Raw genomic sequence first — 13648 nt, forward strand, 5'->3', positions numbered from 1 at the left:
ATGGAGAAGCTACCCAGAGTGTGGTAGAAGCAGGAAGCGCTATCTGGGGGAATGCCAAGCGAAAGCTTATTACTTGTGCGGTGTGATTGGGCATCTAAAGAAAGACTACCCTGATTTTCATGAAAGAAGAAACAAGGAAGGCGGACAACTTGACTCTAGCTCGAGTGTTTGCCTTGAGTCAGGTAGAGGTTGAGGCTAGTCCCTCGGTGGTGATAGGTCAGCTTTCTAGCGCTGACACTTCATATAATGTATTGATTGACTCTCGTGCTACACTTTCATTTGTTTCTTGCAAAGTGATTGATAGATTGTGTAGGCCTAGTGAGTATTTTACTGCGGGGTTTGGGACTATACTTCCTACAGGGGAACTGGTAGTTTCTAGGAGATGGATTAATGCACTGCCAACTATGGTGGACAGCAGGGAAATATAAGCAGACTTGATTGAGTCGGATCTGGATTACTTCGGCACGATTTTGGGGATGGATTGGTTAGTCAGGTATGGGGTGATTATAGACTACTAGAGAAAGAGGGTGACATTTGAGCCTGAGGGTGAGGACCCCTTTGTTTTTGTTGGTACTGTGCATGGATCTTGCATTCTCATGATATCAGGTTGTATAGGTTTTCTAGCCAGTGTGGTGGATACCACTAGGGTAATGCCAGCGGGACTAGGGGAAACTAGGCTAGTATGTGAGTTCTTGGATGTGTTCCCTAAGGACTTACCGGGACTGCCGCCACATTGAGTGATCGAGTTTTTCATCGGGTTAGCGCCAGGTACAGAACTGGTGTCGAGGGCACCATTAAGAATGCCTCCGGTAGAGAAATAGTTGAAGGTATAGTTACATGAGCTATTAGACCTGAGATTTATCAGACCTAGCTTCTCACCATGGGGTGCTTCGATTTTGTTTCTGAAGAAGAAGGATGGGACCCTTAGGATGTGCCTAGACTACAGGGAGTTGAACAAGTTGACTATCATGAACAAGTACCCATTACCGAGGATAGATGACCTATTCGATCAGTAGCAGGGTAAGACAGTGTTCTCGAAGATTGATCTTCGATCTGGTTATCACCAACTGAGGATCAAGGATGAGGATATCCCGAACACGGCCTACCGTACGAGGTATGGGCATCATGAGTTCTTGGTCATGTCATTTGGATTGACCAATGCCCCAACAATGTTTATGGATATGATGAACATGGTGTTCAAGGATTACTTAGATCAGTTTATGATTGTCTTCATCAACGACATCCTGGCTTAGTCTCGTTCAGAGGAAAATATCGAATGAATTAGCAGAAGATATGACTAGAGCAGTGATAGCATTTGTAGTGGGCCAGTTGGCCAATATTACACTGCAATCCACCCCCTTGCAGAGAATGAAAGAGGGCCAGATGGGTGATACATGGTTGAAGGAGATTAGAGGGGATGTCCTAGCTAGAGTAGCTAAGGATAATTCCATTTTGGAGACAGGTTTGCTGAGATATAATGATAGGATTTGTGTTCCGATAGAAAAGGGTGTCAGATGAGAGATTCTTGATGAATCTCATATTACACAACACTCATTACATCCAAGCACCACAATATCACGATCTACGGTCGTTGTACTGGTGGCCTGGGATGCAGAAGAACGTGGTTGATTACATAGAAAAGTGTTTAACCTGCCAACAGGTGAAGGATGAACACCAACGGCCAGCAGCGTTGTTATAGAGTTTAGGTTTTCCAGAGTGGAAGTGGAAAGATATTCCCATGGACTTTTGTAGGAGGCTTGCCCAGGACGGTGTGGCAACATGACTCGATAAGGGTGATAGTAGATAGATATAACAAGTCAGCTCACTTTCTGCCAGTGAGGACAACCTATACTGTGGACTAGTATGTGGAGCTGTACTTGAGGGAGATCGTATATCTCAATGGGGTTCCAAAGTATATAGTATCAGACCAGGATCCCATATTTATTTCCAAGTTTTGGGGTGGTTTGTAGAAGGCTATGGGGACTCAGTTGAAGTTCAGTACAACCTTTCATCTTCAGACAAACGAGCAGTCTAAGAGGACAATTCAGATATTGGAGGACATGCTTAGAGAATTTGTGCTAGAGTTTGAGGGGTCTTGGAGTATGTACCTCCAGTTGATTGAAGTTTCATACAACAACAGTTATCAGTCAACAATTGGGGTAGCTCCATACGAGGTGATGTATGGAAGGAAGAGTAAAACGTCCATTCATTGGGATGAGATGGGGAGAAATGAAGTATTTGGGACTGGAGATGGTTTAGAAGAATAATGAAGCTATTAAGAAGATTCGAGCTCAAATGCTTTCTTCACATAGCAGACCAAAAAGCTACACTGACCCTAAGCGTATGGACGTGGAATTCCAGGTAGGGGACAACGTATTTCTGCGAGTTTTTCGTTGCGAGGAGTAATGAGATTTTGGAAGAAGGATAAGCTGAGCCCTAGATTCGTAGGACCTTTCGAGATCCTGGAAGGGATCGGGCAGGTTGCCTACAGATTGGCTCTGCCCCCCGTCATTATCAAGAGTGCATGATGTGTTTTACATCTCAATTCTTCAGAAGTATGTGTCAAAAACAACCCATGTATTGGGATATGAGGATTTGGAGCTACAGACAGACTTGTCTTATAAGGAGCGACTAGTTCAAATCCTATACAAGAAGGACAAGGTTCTAAGGAACAAGATGATTCCTCTAGTCAAAGTCTTATGGAGGAAAAGTAAGGTCGAGGAAGGTACCTGGGAGCTAGAATCGGTTATGCGGGATCACACTCCCGAGTTATTCAGGTATGTTGACGCGGTTCTTCGGCAACAGGTAATTAAGAGAAGAAGAGAAAGAGATTAGTACTTAAAAGTAGAACCGCCGCAGATATGAAATCTTTGTGAGAAGAACTAGGTGATCCTAAACACGTTTTTTAAGTGGTTCGAAGGTTAAAATCCTTCTACTCCACTAGTCAATATTATTGATCTTTTCTGGGTAATTGGTTTACAAAATATATAGTTCTTACAAGACTATTTTTTCCAACCCCTATCAATTCCCAGTGTCTCCATATTTATAGGAGAAGGCACCTGGAAATTGGTAGGGAGGTCATCCCGTGACCTTACCATTTGTCATATCAAGTCTGTGATATTCATGATTACTTCCTAAACCTGACACACAAGTGTGGTCTAATCAGTATGGAAGGAGATAATGGGCCGCACGGCCCAACCCATCCGTGGGTGTCTGAATACGCATGTTCCTGCGGCGTGTCCGAGAAGTCAGGGGGATATCGGACACGTGATGGCAGGATTATGCACGTTTATCTTGCGTGTTGACCTCCCATAGGGTCAGAGCTTCCTGAGAAGCTCGCTACCGGAGCAATCCATAACCCGAGCTGATCCTTCAGTGGTCGTCGGATGTTGTTCCCAGCTCCTGGAACAACAAGAAGGAGCAGGAAACTCCATCCCCTCGAGCTAGAAAGGGCCCGTCCTGAAGATAAAGCCTCTGGCCTGTGGGAGCCTCGGGCTAAATCATGTTTAGTCCGAGGATCGTCCTGCTAAACAGCCCGTGGGAAATCCAGGGCGTACATCTGCCCCCCAAGCTCCTGCTCGTGGTCCATGACATCAGACATGGGAGACCACAGTTGGAGCTTTTAGACTTCTCCCACAACCCTTCGCATTCCATGCTTTTCGCATGCGTCTGATACGTGGAACGCCGCGGGTGGCGACGGTACATTCTACGAGAACCGCATTAAATGGCCTAGCCTACTGTCCAGCCGTGGTTTCACATTTCGAGTGGAGGGTCTCCCAGGAGCCTTTTACACGTGATCCCCCCTTGTATAAAAAGGGGGTGGTCATCCCACGCACGGACCACCTTACCATTCAGAACCTCTCAAATTTCCTTCTTTTCTCTCTGACCTTCCGAAGAGCAAAACCCTCATTTCCATTGCTCTCATCTTCTCCGTTCACGTAGCTTAAGCGTGCGAGTTCCTTCAAGGCCTTGGAGACTACTGTGCCAACGAAGCCCCTACCCGCGCAGCAACCTCGCTCACCATCCAACCCTATACTGTAAGTCTTCTGTCCCCATTTATTTTTGAAAGCATGCCACTGTAGCCTAGGTAAAAAATTTTACTGTAGCCACATGCAGAGGTTTTCTGGGTCGCGCGGATATGGAGGGTGATGGCCCTTCTTTGATTAGGGCACATTTTCCATGGGACATCGCCTTAGAACATGGGTTCCATGATTCTTTCTTAGAAACAATTTCTGGTAGGATCCGTAGGAACTTTGGGTGCAAAAACCGGGTAGCTTAGGGAATACGCCTTAAAAGCGGTTTTGCCACGCCTTGCCTGTTGAAACTTTCCCCCCAAGGCAAAATTTTTATTTTTTTTTCTTACTCTGAGCCATCTGACACACGAATTCCGAGTAATCTGGGATCTGTTGAGGGCATAGGCGCGTGTTCCTTGGAACGCGTGGCACCACTCTCCACGGGCTGGGCTTACCCCAGCTCGTGTACTTAATGCTTGCCTCACTCTCCTGCTTGGGTCGCCTTTTCTAAAGTGTTTTCTTTTGCTCGATAGGCGACCAGATGGCTCCAAAGAGAAATCTGCCACAGAAGAATGTGGGAAGTTTGGCCTCCCAGAAGGATAAAGGAAAGGCGGTGGTGACCAGCTCGCCAATTCCTCACTTTGGACCGGCGGTGGAGAAGCAGGCCGAGGTGGCTCCTGACGCGTTTTTCGAGGCGGAGAGAATCGTCTCGAAGATAACCAGCCAGGCAAAGATCACCAAAATCTTCCTTAACCACAACATTCCTCTGGGGAAGACCTCCGTGATCGCCCGACCTGCTGCGGATGGGGAGAGGAGCTGCACGCCGCTCGACGAGTCGTTTGCGGCCTGGAGCGGGGAACACTTCAAGGCAGGGGCCTTCCTCCCCCTGGATCAGTATTTTGCTGATTTTCTGAACTACGTGGGGTTGGCCCCATTTCAGCTCCCCCCCAATTCCTACCGTCTGCTGGCGGGACTGAGGTATTTGTTCCAAAAGCATGAGTGGGAGGTCCCCACTCCTGCTGATATCTTGTATTTCTTCTGCCTCAAAGCCAGCCCGGACCAGCGGGGGCGAGGCGACGGGTTCTATTACTTAACCCGCTTCCCTAACACAGCAGCAGTGATCGAGCTGCCGAGCCATCCAAACGACTTCAAAGACCAGTTTTTTATGTCTACTGGGTTCCGAAACTGCGATCATCATTATTTCAACCGCCCTCGTAAGTAATCCTCCATTTAGCTCGCCTTTTAACGGTTATCTTATTTTAGCCCGTCCCTTATTCCAATTCTGATTTCGACCAACCTTGCAGCCATCTACTCGAGGACCGAAAAGTCCGTGACCCTCGGGGGTCAATACGACACACTGGCGAACCTGCCTCCCAGTGAGAAAGACTACCGCGTGCTCGTGACGGATGAGACGATGGTATTCTGCAAGCTGATTTTCCCAAATCAGACTTTGAATTTGAAAAGGCCCCGGGGGCCTCCCCCAGCCCGCGACAACAGGCCGATCGTCGCGGAGGAGGTCGCAGATGACGAAGGCGAGGAAGAAGGTGAGGAAGTTCCTCTGGTGAGGAACAGGAAGCGGAGCTTGGAGGTCGCCCAGGGGATGATCGAGGAGAGGGCCCAATCCGGAGCAGCCGCGGGTCCTTCCGGTCAAGGTAACTTTTACTTATTTAAGAACGTAGATAGGGCCACTGCAGACCCCCGGCTGGTTAGGTTCAACCCTAGGCAGCTCGTCCATCGTCACCCAAGGAATCCGGACCTGGACACGCTTCTGCTACACTGCGTTGACCAGCTCGTGCTGGACAACCAAGAGAGTCGGCCCAAGGGTACCGTAGTAGTAGATAATACCCTAGCCTTTAGGTCGGCCATTTTTGAGGAGTACGGGACCAATTTACGCACGTGGCCTGCGCTCCAGAGGGGCGTCTACGCTCCGGGGATTAGGCAGTACGTAGAAGAGTCCAGCCCCGATTCAGAACCAGACCTAGAACCTTCGCCAGTTCGTGAGATAATCGTCCTAGGCTCTTCCAGCTCGGGGGGTAGGGCTCCCTTAGTATTTGCTTTCTTATTGCCTTTATTTCTGTATGATTGCTGATAACCGTGTTTTTTGCTCTTTGGCAGAAGAGATGTCTCAGCCCGGGAAAAGTCTGCGGGGCGTTGTGTTTGGTGGGAATCCCCCAGCGGGGCCGAGGTTAAAGAGGCCTCGCGAGTCCAAGAGCTCGACCGGGGTCTCCACCAAATCCCCAGCTACGGAGAAGGGGAGAGACCCGTCATCCCAGGTCGCGGGGGCGAACCTCCCTGTCGCCAGGACAGGACTCATGCATCCGCCACCCCAACGATCTCCACTGGCCGCCCAGGACGGGGTAATAGAGGTCGGGAATCTGGCCGCGGAAGCCCCGGACGTGCGTATCCCGGTCGACCCCCGGGCTCTGGAGAAGATGCCCGAAGCATTCCGGGGTACGGTGTACGAGTCGGCCAGCTACGCCGTCAGCCACTATTACAATATCAGGGAGAAGGAGCTCCGGGCCATCGAAACAACGAGCCCGGTCCGAGTTATAGAGTCCGCTATGGACATGACTTTAACGGTAAAGTGCCCCCTTCTTTTAAGGCTTTGACACTCACACGCCGCCTTTCTCCTTCCAGTTTGCTAATTTATCACTCTTTTCTTGCAGGGCATGGCTGCCGCCTATAGAGGCATCGTTAGGACCAAGGCCCAGCTCGAGGGTTTGGAAGCAGATCGCCAGACTGCCCTCCGGGAGTCTCAGGAGGCGAGAGACGCCTTGGCGGCCTCAAAAGCCGAGCTAGAGAAGGTCCGCTCGGAGAACCAAGAGCTTAAACGCTCCCTGGCCACATCCGAGCTAGAGAAGCTTCGCTCCGAGAACCTAGAGCTTAAAAACTCCCTGGCCGCATCGCGGGCAGACCTTGAGGTGGCGAAGGCCGAAGTCCAGACCTCCCACACCGCCCTGAAAGACGAACGGGTCGTGTCGGAGCAGTCCTTACAGGACCTATTCTATCACTGCTGGTCCCACAATCCGGACGCGGACTTCTCCTTCATGCCGCCGGACCTCTGGGCATTCCTGTTGCCGCGGCTTCAAGCCCGCCTGAATAAGGAGGCTCCTCCATCGGAGACTGGAGAGGCCTCTGCCGCGGCGGAGCAGGGTGAGACCGCGACCTCCAAAGGGCCAGCTGATGGGGCTTAGGATGCTTCTTGTTTTCGTATTTTGAACTCTTTTTTTTTTATTGTAATTCTCTTTTTTATGTGAGGCGTTTCCGCCTCGAGACAATTTGCTCAACCAGTTTTACATATATATTTTCATGTATTTGGTCATAATTTATCTCTTTATTTTTATGAACGTAGTTCGAGCTAACTTTATCCGTATCCCGGGCTCTTTAAATAAGATCCGCGTTCAACAATTTTCTAGTTCACTCCTAAGTTTTCTGACCTGGTTAAGACCAGGATCTTATTTTGAAAAAACTCAGATCGCGTCAACTTTTATCCGTATCCCGGGATCTTTAAAGAAGAACCTCGGTCAACAAATTTTAGCTAACTTCTAAGTTTTATGACCTGGTTAAGACCAGGAACTTATTTTGAAAAAACTTAGTTCGTGTCAACTTTTATCCGTATCCCGGGCTCTTTAAAGAAGAACCTCGGTCAACAAATTTTAGCTAACTTCTAAGTTTTATGACCTGGTTAAGACCAGGAACTTATTTTGAAAAAACTTAGTTCGTGTCAACTTTTATCCGTATCCCGGGCTCTTTAAAGAAGAACCTCGGTCAACAAATTTTAGCTAACTTCTAAGTTTTATGACCTGGTTAAGACCAGGAACTTATTTTGAAAAAACTTAGTTCGTGTCAACTTTTATCCGTATCCCGGGCTCTTTAAAGAAGAACCTCGGTCAACAAATTTTAGCTAACTTCTAAGTTTTATCACCTGGTTAAGACCAGGAACTTATTTTGAAAAAACTTAGTTCGTGTCAACTTTTATCCGTATCCCGGGCTCTTTAAAGAAGAACCTCGGTCAACAAATTTTAGCTAACTTCTAAGTTTTATGACCTGGTTAAGACCAGGAACTTATTTTGAAAAAACTTAGTTCGTGTCAACTTTTATCCGTATCCCGGGCTCTTTAAAGAAGAACCTCGGTCAACAAATTTTAGCTAACTTCTAAGTTTTATGACCTGGTTAAGACCAGGATAGGACTTAGTTTGTGATAACTCTTATCCATAGATAAAAATTAACACCTAAGTCGTTAAGGAGACCTGGATATATCCGGGTACCATATGCCCCCCAAGTAACTGGGAAAGGGTCTTTCGTTGTTACTTTAAAATTACCCTTGCAAATAACGAGAAACATTTGATTTTTATTTATACATCGGAGGTGACCTTCTAGGTCTTACACATGTTTATTGATAATATTTCTTTAGGTGGATTGCATTCCAAGTCCGCGGGACCGCCCCTCCACCAAGTCGAGCTAATTTATACGTCCCTTCTTTGATGACTTCGATGACCTGGTATGGTGCTTCCCAGCTTGGTCCCAGAACCCCATCTTTGGGATCTTTCCCGGCCAGGAAAACTCTCCTCAAGACCAAATCGCCGACGCTAAAGGCACGTCTTTTGACCTTAGCGTTAAAGTAGCGAGTGATTTTCTGTTGATAATGGGTGAGCTGGAGTTGTGAATCCTCTCGCCTCTCATCCATCAAGTCTAAGGAGTGGCATAGGAGCTCGTGGTTCTTTTTCTGTTCGTAGGACCGGACCCTGTGCGATAGGACCTTTACCTCCACTGGGAGGACCGCTTCACTTCCAAAGGTTAGGGAGAAAGAAGTGTGACCCGTGGGAGTCCGATGTGAGGTCCTATAGGCCCACAGAACTTGGGGGAGCTGTTCTGGCCAGATCCCCTTTGCCTCATCTAGCCTCTTCTTGAGGCTTGCCTTCAGAGTTTTATTGACAGCTTCGACCTGGCCGTTCGCCTGGGGATAGGCCACGGATGAGAAACTTTTCACAATTCCGTTCTTTTCGCAAAATTCGGTGAACAGGTCGCTGTCAAATTGAGTGCCATTGTCGGAAACGATCTTTTTGGGTAGGCCGAAGCGACAAACGATGCTTTTAACCACGAAGTCTAGCACCTTTTTCGATGTTATTGTCGCCAACGGCTCTGCTTCGGCCCACTTTGTGAAGTAGTGAATGGCTACCACGGCGTAACGGACCCCTCCCTTTCCGGTGGGCAGGGCGCCTATTAGATCTATGCCCCAAATGGCGAAGGGCCAGGGAGACGATATCATTTTTAGCTCGGTCGGGGGTGCTCGTGCAACCGCGGCGAACCGCTGACATTTGTCGCACTTTTTTACGTATGAGATCGAGTCTTTGGACAGAGTCGGCCAGTAAAAACCCTGCCGAAGGATCTTCAAGGCCAGGCTTTGCCCCCCAGTGTGATCTCCGCAGAATCCGTCATGAACTTCCTGCAGGATGGCCTTCGCCTCACTTGGAAGAACACACCGGAGGAGAGGTAATGAATGCCCACGTCGGTACAACACCCCCTCGACTAGCGTATATCTCGGAGCTTGATAAAGGACTCGCCGTACGTCGTTGCGCCCTTCGGGTAACTTGCCCTCGACGAGGTACTCAACAATGGGAGTCATCCAGGTCGGCCTGATGTCAATCATCTCAATATCCGCTCGATCTCCGTCTATGCTTGGTTTGTCCAAGAACTCAATTGGCACCAACCCCAGGGTTTCTGCCTCCCCCGAGGTGGCGAGCTTGGCGAGAGCATCTGCATTGGCGTTCTGCTCCCGAGGTATCTACTCGATCGACCCTTGCCCAAACGTAGATAATTCGGATTTTACCTTAGCCAAATAAGAGGCCATCTTGGGACCCCGCGCCTGATACTCGCCTAAGACCTGATTCACCACGAGCTGGGAGTCGCTGAAGCACTGGACAGAGCTTGCCTTTAGCTCGCTAGCTATCCTAAGTCCGGCTAACAAGGCCTCGTACTCTGCCTCGTTGTTGGACGCCTCCTACCCGAATCTCAGCGCCGAATGGAATCTATGTCCTTCTGGGGATATCAGAATAATTCCGGCCCCGGAGCCGTTCTCGTTAGATGAGCCATCAACGAAGATCCTCCACGATGAGCCTGAGGATATGAGCTGCTGTGAATCTTCTGATGGGATCTCACGGAATCCCGCGCATTCTGCCACGAAGTCGGCCAAGGCTTGACTTTTTATGGTAGTTCGGGGAGTATAGAAAATCTCGAACTGAATGAGTTCGACCGCCCACTTTAGCAAGCGTCCCGAGGCTTCAGGCTTTTGCAAAACCTGCCTTAGAGGCTGATCGGTCATGACGTGTACAGAGTGGGACTGGAAGTATGGCCTGAGTTTTTGCGAGGCCGTGATTAGGCAGAACGCCAGCTTTTCCATCAACGGGTACCTTGACTCAGCTCCGAGGAGTCTCTTGCTGATGTAATAAACCGGTTTCTGAGCCCGGTCCTCTTCTCGCACCAGAACGGCGCTAGCTGCGTCCTCAGTCACGACCATGTAGAGGAAAAGAGGTTCTCCTACCCTGGGCTTTGATAGCACAGGTGGCTCAGCCAGGTGCGTTTTTAGGTCGAGGAATGCGCCCTCGCACTCTACTGTCCATTCGAACTTCTTGTTTCCGCGGAGCAGGTTGTAGAAAGGCAGGCACTTGTCGGTCGATTTGGAAATGAACCGGTTCAGTGCCGCCACCCTTCCTGTGAGTCCTTGGACATCTTTCCGCGACCTGGGGGATGGAAGCTCGAGCAGTGACCTGATCTTGTCGGGATTTGCCTCGATTCCTCGGGTATTGACTATGAAACCCAAGAACTTCCCCGATACGACACCGAAAGTGCATTTCTGAGGATTGAGCCTCATGCCATATTCTCGCAGTATGTTAAAACATTCTTCCAGGTCGGCAACGTGGTTGGTGGCAGTCTTTGACTTGACAAGCATATCATCGACGTACACTTCCATGTTCTTCCCGATCTGATCCGCGAACATTCTATTTACCAGCCTTTGGTAGGTAGCTCCGGCGTTCTTTAGACCGAACGGCATGACCTTATAGCAATAGACATTAGTCGGGGTCATGAAGCTGGTGTGATCCTGGTCTGCTGGATTCATCGCGATCTGATTGTAGCCCGAGTACGCGTCCATGAAGGACATGAGCTCGTGCCCCGCCGTGGCATCCACCAGTTGATCGATCCTCGGCAACGGAAAGCAATCCTTGGGGCAGGCTTTATTCAGGTCGGAAAAATCAATACAGGTCCGCCACTTGCCATTGGGCTTTGGAACTAACACGGGATTGGCAACCCAAATGGGAAATCTGGCTTCGCGGACAAAGGCACATTTCTTGAGCCTGGCCACTTCTTCTTCAAGGGCCTCGGCTCGGGTTGTCCCTAAACGCCTCTGCTTTTGAGACTTTGCAGGGACGCTTTTGTCTAGGTGGAGCGTGTGCATGATTACGCTCGGACTGATCCCTATCATGTCCTCGTGCGACCATGCGAATACGTCTAGGTTCTTTTTCAGAAACGCGGTCAGATCCGCCTTTCTTCTATCGCAGAGGTTCTTTCCGAGCTTCACCGTCCGTGAAGGGTTTTGTTCATCGATGCCTACCTCCTCGAGATCTTCAATAGCTTGGAGCTCGGACCTGTCCTCTCCTACTCGGGGGTCAATGTCCTCGCTTAAGGCGAGCTTTTCGTCTTCGGAAACCCGAGGTTTTTCAATCTCAGGGGCCGCCTTGGGTCCCTGCGATTCCTCTTCATCCTGAATGGCCATCGCCACCTGCCCGGCTTTAGATTTTCCCTTCATGGAAATGCTGTAGCATTCCCTGGCAGCGAGCTGATCGCCCTTGATAGTGCAGACCCCTGTCGAAGTAGGGAACTTCATGGCGAGGTGCCGGACGGATGTGATGGCTTCGAAAGCAACGAGCGTTGGTCGGCCCAAAATTGCATTGTAGGCAGCGGAGCAGTCAATGACTACGAATTCGAGCAGTTTGGACACTGTTCGGGACTCGTCGCCTAGGGTGATCACCAGCTCGATCGTTCCTATCGCTGCTGACCCTTCGCCTGAAAAACCATATAGCATCATCGAGGTTGCCTTTAGCTCCGAGACGGTCAGACCCATTTTTTCTAAGGTTGAACGGAATAGGAGATTCACCGAGCTCCCATTGTCCACTAACACCCTCCTTACTCTCCGGTTGGCGAGCTGGACTGCTACGACCAAGGGATCGTTATGAGGGAATTGGACATGGCCCGCGTCCTCCTCCGTGAAAGTGACTGGTTGTTTCTCTAACCTTTGTTGTTTTGATTGACGCTGTTCCGGGACGAACTCCCCTCCATTGTGGGCCTTCAACTCATTTATGTACCTCTTCTGGGCACCTCTGCTCGTGCCAGCCATGTGTGGCCCTCCAGAGATGGTGGAAATCTCTCCCTCGACCACGGGGGGAGGGACGTCCTGATCTACTCGAGGTCCAGGTTGACTGGCTGGGATCTCCGGAGCGGGTCGACCTGTGGGGACCCTGTTCCGCGAGTATTGTGCCAACGGACCTGCTCGGATGAGAGTCTCGATTTCATCTTTGAGGTGCCTGCAGTCGTCGGTATTGTGCCCGACGTCGTTATGAAAACGGCAGAATTTGGAAGCGTCTCTCTTTCCCTTAGGGCGCTTTATTGGCTCCGGTCTTTTCCAGGGGACTCGCGTAGCGTTGGCCAGGAAAATATTCTCTCTGGTTTGTGTGAGCTCGGTATACGCTGTGAACACGGGCTTGAATTTATCCACGGACTTATTCTTCTTTTGACCGTGCTGGACGTTTTCACCATTTCCTTTTCTTTTGCCGCCACCGGGCTGGTTGCTCTGCGTGACGTCGGGAGTCGCTACTACGATCTCTGTTCCCGCCCCAGCGGGCTTCTCGAGGACCTGGCTGGTCCCCGCGGCTGAAGCTTCAGCTTCCTCCAAGTTTATCCATTCTTGGGCTCTGTTAAGGTATTCACTAACTGAGCTGACCCCCCTCCTTTGAATATCCTTCCCCAGATCTCCGCCTACTAGGATCCCGGTCCTCATAGCCATGAGTTTGGAGCTGTCGTCGGCATCTCTGGCTCGAGCAGCGACATTTGCAAATCTGCTCAAGTAGGCTTTTAGCGTTTCTCCAGGTTGCTGTCTCACGTTAGCTAGGGAGTCGGCCTGGACCCTGGCGGCCTGAGAGGCGCGGAATGCCCTCTTGAAGTCAGCCGAAAAGGTCTTCCAGGAGCTGATTGACTGCCTTTTACTTTGTTTGAACCACTGCCTGGCAGGTCCAGTTAGGGTGGAAGGAAAGATCAAGCAACGAAGCTCTGGCCCGATGTTATGAGCCATCATTAGGGTGTTGAACATCCCTAAGTGGTCAGATGGGTCTCCATCCCCGTTGAACTTTGACAAGTGAGGCATACGAAAGCCAGAAGGGTATGCCGTTGCTGCTATGTTGGGGGCGAAGAGCTCCATCTCATCCCCTGAATCATATTCGTCTTTTTCTTTCTCTGACAGGAGCTTCTTCATCAGCTCCTCCATTTGAGTTAAGCGCTCTAAGGTTTTGTCCTGAGATCCTGGGTTATTCCGGGGCTGTTCAACAGCTCCGGACCCGTTGTACATATTAGGCGGGTTATTGCCC

The sequence above is a fragment of the Humulus lupulus genome, chromosome X (genome assembly GCF_963169125.1).
Source record: "Humulus lupulus chromosome X, drHumLupu1.1, whole genome shotgun sequence".
Lineage (NCBI taxonomy): Eukaryota > Viridiplantae > Streptophyta > Magnoliopsida > Rosales > Cannabaceae > Humulus > Humulus lupulus.